Source organism: Chanodichthys erythropterus, chromosome 5 (assembly GCF_024489055.1).
Source record: "Chanodichthys erythropterus isolate Z2021 chromosome 5, ASM2448905v1, whole genome shotgun sequence".
Lineage (NCBI taxonomy): Eukaryota > Metazoa > Chordata > Actinopteri > Cypriniformes > Xenocyprididae > Chanodichthys > Chanodichthys erythropterus.
The window spans coordinates 77,282-92,501 of record NC_090225.1 but is presented as its reverse complement, the minus strand read 5'-3'; positions in this window follow the sequence as shown (position 1 = coordinate 92,501).

Here is a 15,220-nt window from a genome sequence, read left to right as displayed (position 1 = left end):
AATGCTAACAGGCTGATATCTAGCTAGATAACAAAAGGACAATCAAACATTTTATATTTAGTACAAGTAATGTACTAAAGTATATTTAGTAAAATATTACAACATTTTCCGTTTTATAGCGGTTGATGTTTCGGGACATGCGTATGATCAAGAGAAAACATGAATTTATCAAATAGTTAAGAGAGATTTAGTTACTTTGCTTTATGACCATGTGGTCCTTTGCAGGTGTCTGAATGATGTCACATCCTGTCACATGATATGGATCCAAAATGGTCCCTTTATATTGGTTACTCCGAATGACATCAATGAAATTCATTTTTCCGGACATTCTTTCTCTATCAAAGCAACGACTTCTACACATAATTTTAATATCATTTTGCACTATGTTGATATATGATGATATAAAATCATGCCAGAATAAAAAATATATACATTTATTACATTTTAAGATATTTTAATCACAAATGAACGGTTAAACTGAATGACCTTTTGACACTTCAAAATCTTTAAAATACCTTTATATGAAGCAAAATATAATTAAAACCTTTTGGATTCAATAAAAGAGATCTAGTTGTACTACCTTACACACTTTGGATGTCATATCTCTGTTCTTTTTTTATTATTTTTAAGGCCTTTGGATAAAAAAATGACCCGTCACATCTTTGACCCATAATGGAAAATTTAATGGTTCTTTCACGTTCTGAGAGATTCTTTATTTAAAGAATTTTATTTATTTAATTTTTTGGGGGGTTAAAAATGATCCAAAATCAATTTTTGAGCAAGTACATAACCAGCCAGTGTTCAAAACCATCTCCTTACTTTAGCTCGATTCACAACGGTAAGCTTGTAATAATGTTTTATAATAAAATCGGTGGGTTTCTGCAGGAAATTCGAGCTTGCAGAAGTTCGTCTTTTGCGTCATTACGTCACGTCTGTAAACATGAAGGAGTCCCAGCTAGTAGCTATATCATGTGAGGATCATTTATAGCCTTTTCTCACAGCAGCTGACATAATTAAACATCACTTTGATGGAGGATATGACAAATTAACATTAGAGATTAAACTGTACAGAAGCTGAAATCTACAGGAAACGCTAATACATACACACAGTCACGCAAAGCTGATGTTGTTAACATTAACAATTTGAAAACAAAGTATAACAGTAATAATAATTTGTGTAATAATAAAGTGATCGTTAGATTTAATCACCATTAGCAGCGTGATTTATTGTACTGCTTTTTCCCTCAGTTGGTCAGAACAAAAGTGGCAGAATTGTTACTTGCTTGTTCAGATGATATTTTCCAGTGAAAATTCTTATTTTGGTCATCAAGACTTCAATCTGATTCTGAAGTTCAGTATCCACACCGGTGTGACTGACAGCAAACACTGACGAGCCGTGCCGATGCACAACACACATAACCATAATAATTCCACATATAACTGCAATTGCAGGTGTCAAACAGAGATGGCGACAAAGAGGCGAAACCTACGGACTGCAGCTTTAACCAGAATTTAGACACAACTCTGTTAAAAACATGTTTTTCAAAGCTTATTGGAGTATGTTTTACAAAAAAAATAAAATAAAATAAAAATAAAAATTATATATATACATATACATACATACTATTTCAATCTTTTCAGTCACATTTAATTCAATACATTACTTGCAGGCTGTTTGTAATTATTTGTGAAATTTCTAGCAGTTTCTGAGTGGAAATTGTTTCAAAGTAAATCCTAAACCAAAGTATTTTCAGTGAAATATTCATGGGTCAAACACAGCTTTGAATTGTTGTAGTTTTTCAGTACATCAGAACGGGTCCTGTTTAAAAATTAATTAAAATTAAATATACATTTTTAGCATGATTTAAAGAAGACACACACTACTGTAACAATCTTGTCAGGGATATTTACCACAAACAAATCTATTTAAAGACTAATTATTTTTACCCCAAATGCTAATTACTTGTAATGTTACGTTTAAACTTTCCCACTGTCCTTTTCACCATTTGTCAGCAAGAATGTTTTACTCATTGAAAATGTAATATGTTCACTTCTTCTTTTATATATTTCAATACAAACAGGTCAGAATAAGTGTGTATTTTAAGTTTTTACAAAAATATAAGTGTTACGCTGAATGACAATGGAACATTATTTCACCCACATTTTGACATTTTATTCCCTCAAAACTTATTTGAAACCTTAAAAGTAGATGTTTTACTTGCTATTGATGTGTTCTTCTTGACCCATATACTGTAATCATATTCCCATCTTCAGTCCATGATTCAAAGATAATGGGTTAGTTTAAAAAAATTTATAAATATTGGTAACACTTTATTTTAGGGTCTTTTAACAAGTTGCTTAGCTTGAATATGACTAGAATAGTGTCCTTTTATTAGTACTTATTAATCTCATATTAATGCCTTATTCTATAAATCCCACCCAATACCTGAACTTAATAACTATAATAAGCTGGAAATTAGGAGTTTATTGAGGGAAAAGTCATAGTTAATAGTGAATATGTGTTCCCTATACTAAAGTGTTACCAAAAAAAAAATAATAATTTTTTTATTGTCAACAAGGAAAAAAATATATTTAACAAATCTGCTGATTAACCCTTCAATAACCCAGAGTTGAGATGAGAAAGAGCTACTATCACGTCAGGGGAAACGAACACTGATCTGACCGCGTCGACGGGTCATTATGATGTCCGTACAGGTTTTGGACAGTCATGTTAGGAAAGTGAACTCCAGATTTCCAAGGAATTGATCCTGAGTCACTTGCTGGGAACAAGAGATAAGACATGCCTGCGGTTTGAGCGTGGGAGTCATCATTTACATTCGTCAGATCACCAGCGGCCTGAACACTCATATCCAACACACTATCGCTGGGTTAAAAACAACCCAAGTTGGGTTGAAAATGGACAAACCCAACGGTCGAGTTAAATGTTTGATCAACGTTTTTTTATTTAACTCAACTATTGATTAAAGATGACTGTATGTCTGTCTTAAAATGTTGGAAATTAAAAATCAGACACATAATTACTAGAGGCAACGATAATAATCAAAAGGGGAACATTTATTAATAAGCAATTTAATAAATCCTTATTTTGTTTAATTATTATTCATTGAACTTACTAATAAATGTTAAAATAATAAATGTTCATTTATTAAACATATTAATACATGCTAATTTCCAAAATAGTTTGGGTTTATTTTAAACAAGCAATACAGTTAATAATTTTTAAACAATAGTTGAGTTAAATAAAACTACCCAGCAGGTTGGACAAATATTTAACCCAGTCACTGGGTTTGTGGATTTTCAACCCAACTCAGGTTGTTTTAACCCAGCACGTTCAGAGTACGATCATAAGATGAATCTGTATATAGATACATATAGTACTATAGTAAGTCCTGATATCTGTCCTGCGTTCACGGATCACGGAAGTATCGGACAGACTTTGTTCGTCTGATAAGCACACCCAGAGTGTCTGATAAAAGTAGTATTTATATGCACTGAAACGTAAAAATACGCATGAATAAAAATACAAAAACACAGGAAGGTGGTTAGAATGAATTTGTAAACATTTATTGGAACAACGACACAAAATAAATCATATCTCAGACTGTAACTCATCTTGTGACATCGTATCTTGTTTAATCAGGTTTGTCACAAGTTGCTTCTTAAAATGATGGAATACACTGTAAATCTGAGGCGTTTTTAATGAGCAGAAGATGAACACAGTGCCAGAAGAACTGAGCCCATAGATGAACTCGACATGAACACCATCTATGGAATTCAGTTCTCAGGGCCGAGCGCTCCGAACACACTTCATCCGCGTTTATTCCCAAACCCAAGAGTCTTCAGAGCTCCAGACCTTTGATACACTTTTGCTTTCTCTGAACACGAGAATCACGGATTCATCTGAAGGCCAAAGGGTTGGTGACGTAACTCGGCTCAGGTTTTGTCTCAATGTTATCTCCATCACATATTTGTTTAAAGTTTGATCATTGCTGAACTGAAAGCATTGAACTTTATGTACCTGCCACACCTGAGGACTTTCAGGAAACTGTCTCTTCCCAATAATCGGCTCTGAACCAGTCGAACTGCCCTGATGGGTGCACCGTTGGAAACCCCCTCTGAAGTACCAGAAATATCACTTATTTTCCTGTTCTCTCATGATGCCAGATTATAAAACTACATGTGTGTGACCTTACAGCGATGAGAAATCACATGACAACACAATCATGATCTTTACAAATGTATAGAGCCAGTGAAACATTTATATTTCTCTCCCAAAATACATCCAATACTTATCTGATAAGGAGAAAATCAGGCTTATCCCAGCTGGTCAGGATCACATCTCTCCTTCTATGGATCAAGCTGTTGCTTTAAAATCCACAATCCTCGTTTGTCTCCAGAAACTGACACGTGAAGCCAGAGATGAGCGACTTCTGAATATATGACTTCTGATTTCTCTCAGCTTAAATATCTCTCTCTCTCTCTCTCTCGGTGTCCCTCTCACACTCACTCCCTCATGCTCTCAGACCGTAAGCCTGCAATCACTTCCCAGTAAGAAGGAAGCAGTGGGAGGGAATCTCCCGCCCCCTCATAATGAATCAATACAAAGCGCTTCTGAGGAAAAACATCTCACTGGTTCAGCCCTCAGTTCCCATAAAACAAAAAAGGGAAAAAGGGAGACGGAGAGAAAAAAAAGGCTTGTCAGAGGAGGAACCAGGAATTCCCCTTATTGCAAAAGAGCAGTTTCATGACAAAAGCCGTGACTGAGCAGAGACGTACGTGTTTCCATGAAGGAAATGTAAATGGCACATGTGCAAAGTCATGTTTACATATACTGAAATCTAAGACGAAAATAGTTGAAAAGTTGTCATGTGGAATTTTCTGCTGATTGATACGTGTATATTGCATCACGATGAGGTGTGGTGTCAAACCATGAATACAGTTGTTCCACTCCCCGCACTGCTTCCATCCGTCGCTTACTGTAAAATGAAGTCATTGTCGTTTCACACCCTCCTTACTGAAACACACTTTCATTGAGGGCTCGCGACTTAAACCTGTGCGGATGTGATGGTTGTTTTTCATTATTTTCATTTTGTATCTGAAGGAAACATCAGCTCACTTACTAATATTATGATGGAAATAGTTTATTTATGGTGGAATGAGGATTATTTGCGTATAGCGGTAACCTGCGCACGGTTAGTTCATCCAAAAACAACAGTTCTGTCATCATTTACTCACCTTCATGTTGTTCCAAACCTCTTTCTTCTGTGGAACATTAAAGAAGATATCTAGAAAAATGTTTTTCATGTTCATACAGTGTTGTTTTGGACATTATTCTGTTGTGTTCCACGGAGGAAACGTCTGTGTTGCATCACTTCAGCTGATGATATGGAAAATATAAAGTATTTTTTTCTAAAATAAATATGATATGATATAATAATAAATGTTATTTTATATATATATATGTGTGTATTTTTAGCACCTGATTATAATTCCTGCAAAATCACGTTATGATTTATATTCTTTAAAATGCGTATTAAACGACATGGTTCATATATAACTGAAGCTATGGTTGTGTAATCAAGCATTTCTCGTTCTTACTGTTTTTTAGTTACTAGCTAGCATACAACTACCCGATTAGCCTGCTAGCTTAACTTATATTATTTAGGTAGCTATGTTTTTTGCTTCCAATAAAATTACGTTTCAAATTAATGATGTTTGTGTGTACTTAGCATGACAATTAATTTATTAAAACATTGCTATTATTGTGTAAAATTAATATTAAATTACTTTTACGAACATAGTATGTTGCAACAATCTTAATTTTTATAAAAATACATTTTCAGAGATGGTTGTGTTTCATGTTTGCCTTATTTTGCAATACATAGTCGTTCATTTTATATTTCAAGTATGTTGTTTGTGCACTTAATGTAATAAACATCATACAATAGTTTAGGTTATAAAGACTATAGAATAACACAAGACGTGTCACTCGTATTGTTTTGAATGAGAGAAAGTGAAACGCGCAATATGGCGGAATAAGTACCGCCTTCTAAATAATTAGAGCCAATCGCCGATTGATGAAGTCATCGCGTCACTGCAGCAGAAGCTCCGGTTCCTATAGAAACAGACAGACGCGCGCATCCGAAATGAGACACAAGCGGGTTGTTTATCATGTTCGCGGGTTGAATCGACCCCAAATAACGTGATATTCAGCCAGGGAAGCCCCGCCAAAAACGCGGATTTTACCCCCCAGAACACGGGGACAGTGTTTTTTTTTGCCGTGGGACCCCCCCTGAAATGTGATTGGGCTAGTTTTGGGCCAGTTTTGAGGAGCAATTGGGTTTTGTTGTGAAAACCTGGCAACCCTGCAGGGGAGACACATGCATGCGCATTAGCTTGATCCAGCCTGAAAATATACTGCTTTTGGTCACGATTCGAGCATTTAGAAACACAATTTATTAGACAATTATTGTCAGATTTCATTGGTGATTACAAATATGACATTTAATTGAAAGCTTGCAAACAGCTTTGGAGAATTTGATGTTTCCCCATTCAAAGAGATAGGAGCTGCGCTTTTCAAAGATGGCCGCCGAGTGAAATGACTCGTCTTAAAGGGACTTTAGTTATAATTTTGTCAAGACATCACGATTACAAATTTTGATCAGGCATTACTGCCTGGGTCCTAAAGGAGACCTGATTCCTGAGGGGGCCTGATTTCTCACGACACCGGTGCTCAAGGAAAACTGGCGGTACGCTAAAAGTAAAAATAGAGAAGTGCGTACCGGCCCACTTCAAGCACTGTCTGTGAGATAATCCAATTAAACTCTGAGCAGATAATATTTTATTTAAAAATACGCACACATTCACTCATCTTTGTATGTCTAATATATAAAAATATGAATAACATCAACATTTAAATGATAACATATTTTCAATTCAAAATGCGTAATTACATTAAATAAGAGTTGTTGCTGTGCGTCGTTACACATTTCCATCGTAAAACACTTGTCAGATATTAAATCTTATCACGCATGCTTTCTCTCACTGTAAAAACTAAAAGCGTCACGTTGGAATTCACATTCGTCTTCAGTGAATAGTAAGCCCCGCCTTCTTTTATCTGATTGGTTATCATTTTGACGTTGACGAGCACCGTTAGACCGCTGAAAAATGTAACTTTTTAACTGTGTGTGACCCTAACAACAAACAGAGTGGTGCATAATGGCATTAAATATCAAATATTGGGGAACTATGGTGGTACGGCCCTGGTAGTGATACTAACCCTAACCTAAACCTCAGCTTAACCCTTCAGAACTGTTCTGGGGAAGTACATTGAAAGCGCAGTAAAATAAAGTGCAATCAAACCTTTTTTCCCCTAATCTAACACACGCTAAGAAGGAGTACGGATAGGGTCAAACCATCCGTGTGCAATGAGTTGAAAGCCGACGGCCACAATAAGGGAATCTACTTTCAGAGCAAATTCTTTCTGCTGGTGGGATAAGTTGCAATTGACATTTTGCACAGACTTCAGAAACAGACCTGGCTTTCATGCTGCTGTTTGAACACAGGGGAAATTGGCTGCAAAGGTCACTGAGCCCATTTCCTCTCCCCCTCGCTCACAGAGACGCAGACCTTTACAGCACCCACTGCTTTACCTGCACCCTACTTTAACAGTCACCAGTGTGTGTGTGTGTGTGTGTGTGTGTGTTCGGGTCAAGGTTATCTGAGGTCAGTGCTCCACGTCTTTTGCAGTCTTTGGTGTGATGACACCTTCCCAAAAACTGATGTCACAGTTGAAACGCATGACTAAGAAGAAAGCGATGATTAGCAGAAGTGGACCTTGCCTTTATTTCCTGTAAACCGCTTGTGCAAAATCAGTATGGTTAATGCGGTAGCAGAAATTCTGGTTATTGCTCCCTTTTTAAACTTAGTAGTGGTCAGCCCATAGAAGAACTTATATGAACATCCTCTTTATGAGCGTCACCATCTCTAATGCCGTTCACAGCAACAAAATGAATATGTCAGTTTACTTTATTTACTCATTTAATTCATTCTCTATTTTCACAATGAACGTACTTTTATTTGACAACTTCCCAGTTACACAGCATGATTTAGAAATGCCAGTGTCTTAATCCTTGTGTATCCTTACGGACATTTTTGTCTTTTTCGGTTTTGTTTTTCTGATGATTTCACCTGTGTTAAAGCCTACTGCGTAACATTTGGCACAGGTGTGTATTTTTATTGGAATTGTATTATCTCTCCCTCATTTCCTTTAAGAAATCTGTTTTACACAAGTAACACAAATATTTCCTCTCAGGACCTTTTTGTCAAAAATGTCCCCAAAACTGCAATTTTTAATCACAGGGCCATTTAACTATAAAATGATGCAATCTTTGTTAATAGGCTTTCATTCTGTTCAAAATTAAAATCTTTTCTGTTTTTTACCAGATGGTGCCATTTTCTCAGGTGTGGCCTATAATGTAAATACTCGCTTTATTCCTGTTTTCTGCTTCTGCATATTATAGAGTCAATCAGATGAATTATGCAAATGTCCCCACGATGTAATATAAACCTGAGTTCACCAGCCACCGGTCCCCACAATGTAAATGAATTAATAAAAATACTAAATGATGTTTTTGTGAGAAAATAAAGGTGTGCACAGTTTCCTGTGATGGTTGGGTCAGGGTTAGGGGTTAGGGTAGGGGGATAGAAAGTACGGTTTGTACAGTATAAAATGCATTGCGGTCTTATTCAGGCCAGCTGATAATACCCAGAATATCAAAATGAACCGCAGGCGGCAGATCCTTCTCCTATTTGGCACCTAAACTCTGGAACAATCTTCCTAGCATTGTTCGGGATGCAGACACACTCTGTCAGTTTAAATCTAGACTAAAAACGCATCTCTTTAACCTGGCATACACATAACACACTATCAATTTATATTTTCAAATCCGTTAAAGGATTATCAGGCTGCATAAATAAGGTCAGCCGGAACCGGGAACACTTCCTATAACACCAGATGTACTCGTTACATCAGAAAAAGAATGGCATCTACGCTAATATAAGTCTTTCTGTTTATCCGGAGGTTTACCATAGTCAACCGGATCCGGGCCGTATCCAGATGAGACAGAGGACCGGTGCCAAAATTATAATCACAATTATTAATCATGTTTATTCTATCAAAAGAGTAATGAAACTTGTTCTTTATCAACCTACACTTCACCCAAAAGGCCTGTAGGTGGCACAAAGACTTAAATTTAACCAACTATGATAACTTCGTTAGATGGTAAATCAATACAAAACATGGTTTTGGTGAGCGCTTTGTAATATGTATTCACATTAGATTTTAAAGCAACACAATTCGTTTGCAATAAGACAAACCAGATTCAAATTGCCCGGCAAATTCGTAAAGCAAAGAAAAATCATTTCTAGCTGATCAACATTATGAAAACTGGTAAAACCTTTAGGAACTTCAAAAGATAAAACAGCGAAATTCCTAATATTACTTCCAATATTTCCAAATTATGTTCATTCTCATAGAGCGGGCCAATATCGTGATGATTATTTAAAATCAATCGAGAGAAGCAGATGTTATCGTGATAAAATACGATTAATCGTGCAGCCCTAATTTAATTTAATTTGACTTAACATTTGATATTCAACAGTATCCTTGACATTTATTCAACAGTGCTTTTGATCTGCCTGCATTGACACTATTCTTTAAAAGGAAAAATTATGTACCAGTTATCACTGTAAAGCTGCTTTGACACAATCTGCATTGTAAAAAGCGCTATATAAATAAAGGTGACTTGACTTGACTATGGAAAGTCCCCACAATTCACAAAAACAAACGTGTGTGTGTGTGAGTGTGTGTGTGTGTGTGTGTCAGAGTGTGGTTTATATGTGTGGTTTAAAATAATTGTGTGTGTGTAATATTTGAGAGACTCAAATATATTATATATTATATTATATTTGAAAACTCTCTGGCATCTAATGGTGAATATGTGGTACTGCGGCCAAACAAGATCTGACTGAAAGCTCATTTTTTGAGATATCATCCTCAAATTTTGAACACAAATTATTTAGATTTATGGCTTTGATTTTTTTTAGCACTTTTAGAGTTTAACATGTTTCATAAAATACATATTTTATATAAAATATTTTTCATAAACTTAAACTTCTATAAGGTTTTTTTTTTTTTTGGTTTAAATTTTTAAACTTTTTTCACTTCATCATTTTTCTTTAAAATGAGACCAAACTGAAGTCTGTGCTCCCAAGCTTCACATTGATAGTTTTTGGACATTTTTGTCCTCTATGGACCTGTGTGTAACTTATTTTAATTGACTCAGAAGGGTTCATTTCAGAATAACACGGCTGAAACTCAACAATCGGGGAACATTGGAAATGTTTAGGAGACAATCAGGAGAACTTCACAGATGTGAATGAACACATGGATGAGCGAATAAAAGCGACGTGCAGTGAGTGACGGAAACTTATGATTTCTAGCAAGAAACATAGCATAAATATTTGCTTGGTTATGACTAACGCTGTCATGTATTTGTTCTAGACTGTTACACACGCTGCCTTGGAAGTCTGACTAAAACTAGTTTCCTAGAAGTGCTAAAAAATGCAGTCGATCAGTGACACGAGGTTACGGCGGTTCTCACAAACATCAGAAACTAGTGAGATATGCTGCTGGCCTCATTATATTCATATTTTGTACAGTATATGACACATAGAGGTACACAGGTTTTTTGTGCTGTACATCTGATGTGAGTGAAGAGGAATGAGGAAGCAGACGCTGTGGTGTAAGTACAGTTGACGTTTCATATTTAAATGTGAATTAAAGACAATTAAAGAGTCAGACATTTACATTCAATACAAGTTGATGAATGAAGGCTTGATGATGAGCAGAAGAGATCAAATACAGTGCAAGGTTAAAAGAATCATAAAGTGCTATATGAAACCTTAGTGGTGTTATAAAGGACCTTTTAAATAATACTTTATTTTTATTACTATAATGCTGGTCTTAATAGCCTCTATTAGGGTTTTACATTTTACATTTAAAAACAAGGGTTAAAACCCAAGTTGGGTTAAAAACGGACAAACCCAGCTATTGTGTTGTTTTGACCCAGTGGTTGGGTTAAATGTTTGATCAACCTGCTGGGCAGTTGTGTTTATCTCAACTATTGTTTAAAAATTGCTGTATTGCTCACTTAAAATGAACCCAAAATATATAGGAAATTAAAATGTATTAATATGTTTAAATGAACATTTATTATAAACATTTATTAAATTAACAATAAACATTTACTAAATTGCTTATTAATAAATGTTCACCTTTTGATTATTATTGTTTCCTCTAGTAATTATGTGTCTGATTTTTAATTTCCAACTTATTTTGAGTTCATTTTAATCCAGACATATAGTCATTTTTAATCAACATTTGAGTTAAATAAAACTGTCCAGCAGGTTGATCAAACATTTAACCCAACCACTGGGTTTGTCCACTTTCAACCCAACTTGGGTTGTTTTTAACCGCATATTTTAGAGTGCGCTTTTATTTTATTGACATATCAAAAAATCACAGTAACAGTTGAATACATTAATAAATGACAAATGACACTGAACATGAACTTGCATAAAGAAATAAAACACAAAATCGATGTAATGAAGGTTCTGGTGATGTTTTATGTGTGTATTTTGATGACTGAGTGTCAGTTTCTCTCTGCAGATGTTGAGCGTCTTTGTGTCTTTAAAAGCAATTATGAAGGCTAAAATGGACAGTGTAACCCTACGCAGTGTTAGAAGGAAAAAAGCCATTAAAAGTGGCCTAATAATTGAAGACTCTGATATTGATCAGCATGAAATCAGTTACAATTTGAAAGTTAAAATTTACAGACATTTTAAAGGGATAGTTCACACAAAAATAAAAATTCTGTCATCATTTATTCACCCTCAAGTTGTTCCAGATCTGTATGAGTTTCTTTTGTTCTGCTGAACACAAAAGAAGATATTTGGAAGAATGTTTGTAACCAAACAGATCTCGCCCTCCATTGGCTAACATATTATTTATTTACCCTACTCTAAAAAATAAATGTAAAAAAAACTAAACATATTTACACAGTAAATTTACACTAGAAAAAAGAGCTGCACGATTCTGGATAAAATGAGAAACAGGATTTTTTGGTTTCAAATAGAGATCACGATTCTCCCACGATTCTGAATATAACCAAACAAAATAACATCTTACTAGAGGTTCTGACCAAATATAAATTGCCGACTCTAATTGCTGGAAAATGTTTGAATTAATTATTTAAAAAATGGTTTTGAATGAATTCAATGACTCATTAATTACTACTTGTTTCATTGCTGGATGAATCAGTGTTTTTGAACGAATCTTTTGAATGAACAATTCAGTGACAAATACATTTTTTACAGTCAGTTGTCGCCACCTAGTGGAATTAGATGTAATTGATACAACCGTTATTTGACAAGTTTGTTTCAAAAGTTTGCTCTATTTTGATCGCTATCGTAGACATCTGTGTTTAAATACTAACTTAAAACTTATATCTCGGTACTTCTGTGATAATGTGAATATTTGTAACACAGAAATAACTCATGTGTGATTCTCTGTGGCTCTGTCAGCACGAACACAGATTTGAATGTTTCGGTGTGATTTTGTCAAAGGTTTAATAGAATCATTGATATTAATAAAGTAAGATCGCGTGGGTGCTTGAATCGATCTTTTTACGATTAATCGTGCAACTGTACTATAAACCCAGTCAGTTTGGGTTAAAATTAAATAATATCAAAGGTGAAATATAAAAAAGGTGAATATCAAAGGTGAAATAAAAAAAAGGACATGCATCAGAAAAATTCAGTGCTTTTCAGGGATTGACACACTTATCATTGAGGTACTATTATAGTTTTTGTTGAAAATTTTGATTAGATTGCTTTCATTGTAATTTTAATTAAAAGTTTTAGTAATTTTTTGTTTATGTCTTTTAGTTTATGCTTTTAAAGGTGCAATATGTAAGAATTTTGCAGTAAAATATCCAAAAACCACTAGGCCAGTGTTATATATTTGTTCACTTGAGTAATTACAATATCCCAACTGTTTCCACCTGTTTGTAAATTGTGAGAAAATTGCAATTTTAACCAAGGCTCCGGGACGTGTGAGGAGTCGCCTGTCCATGGCGTCCTTCGGTTTCCGGTTTATTTTGTAGAAACCATGGAAACACCTTTAATATTTACATGTTTTAATAGACAACTGTTTTGATATATTTATAGGCAGAAAACTATTGTTGTTATAAAGCTCAACACGTTTAGTCTTATTGTTTAAATGTAATTTTCTTGATTGTGTGACGGATGGCAGAGAGACAAGAAGGTAAGATCCGAATGCAGCTTTAATAGGGCAAATCAAAAACGTAATCCATTCAGGCAAGCATCAAAATCCACAGAACAGTCAACACAAAACAAGAAAAACAAAACCTCAATAACAAAAGCAGAAACAAACTCAGTATAAATAGACAGACACTAATAACCTAACTCAAGACAGCTGGGTGCAATGAAGTGATCATGAGTCCTGGAAGTGGGTTATGGGAAATGAAGTCCGAACTAGTGAGGCTGAATAGTCCGGGTTGGAGTGCCCTCTAGTGGCTAACTAGGGCACTCCAACTGGTGATCATGACAGATTTTTTGCTTTACCACGCCTCAGAGAAAAACACTATTTTGTCAAGTAACTAACATAGCATAATCAGATGCAGCTTTATTTTTTAGTAACAGTAATACAGCATTTTCTCCATCATACAATATGTTTTAAAGGTTAAAAAAGAATTAAAAATTGAATTTATCTTGGCATAGTTGAATAACAAGTGTTCAGCACATGGAAATGACATACAGTGAGTCTCAAACTCCATTGTTTCCTCCTTCTTATATAAATCTCATTTGTTTAAAAGACCTCCGAAGAACAGGCGAATCTCAACATAACACTGACTGTTACGTAACAGTCGGGATCATTAATATGTACGCCCCCAATATTTGCATATGCCAGCCCATGTTCCCAACATTATAAAAGGCATTACACAAGGGCAGCCAGTATTAACGTCTGAATCTGTGCACAGCTGAATCATCAGACTAGATAAGCAAGCAAGAACAACAGTGAAAAATGGCAGATGGAGCAATAATAACTGACATGATCCATGATATCATGATATTTTTAGTTATATTTGTAAATTGTCTTTCTAAATGTTTCGTTAGCATGTTGCTAATGTACTGTTAAATGTGGTTAAAGTTACCATTGTTTCTTACTGTATTCATGGAGACAAGAGCCGTCGCTATTTTCATTTTTAAACACTTGCAGTCTGTATAATTCATAAACACAACTTCATTCTTTATAAATCTCTCCATCAGTGTAGCATTAGCCTTTAGCCACGGATCACAGCCTCAAACTCATTCAGAATCAAATGTAAACAATATAACAGTATACAATACTCACATAATCCGACGCATGCATGACGAACACTTTGTAAAGATCCATTTGAGGGTTATATTAGCTGTATAAACTTCGTTTATGCACTGTTCAAGGCAAGCGCGAGTTCCAGGGGCGGAGAGCACGAGATTTAAAGGGACCGCAACCTGAATCGGCGCATTTCTAATGATGCCTCAAAATCTGCAGAATAAAAAAAAATCTATGGGGTATTTTGAGCTGAAACTTCACAGACACATTCAGGAGACACCTTAGACTTATATTACATATTGTGAAAAAGCATTCTTGGGCACCTTTAAAATTAATATCATGCCATTTATCAACACAATCATCCAGCATTTAATCTGATATTGTAAAATGGATCTATCTTACTGCAGTGTGTAACAGTGTCTCACAGCAGCCGCCGAGCGAACGCACAGAGTAACGTTATAACATCATTTTCAACACTCTCAAATGCATCTAATATGATAAACAGAGCTGCGTTTCCTCATACTCATGACCGGAAAAGCGGCGCCGGCGACTGTGTCATAATAAAAGTCCCGCTGCTCGTGAGGCGTGTGTTGATCAATCGCTCCAGCTCCTCGTTCAGCTCCACAACACTCGCTCCTGCTCTGCTTCACACTACAGTAACGTTAATAATCTCATCCATGAACATGGTTTCTGCCCGACCTCAATCCTGATTATTTTCCACTGTCCGCTGACAAAAGCTAC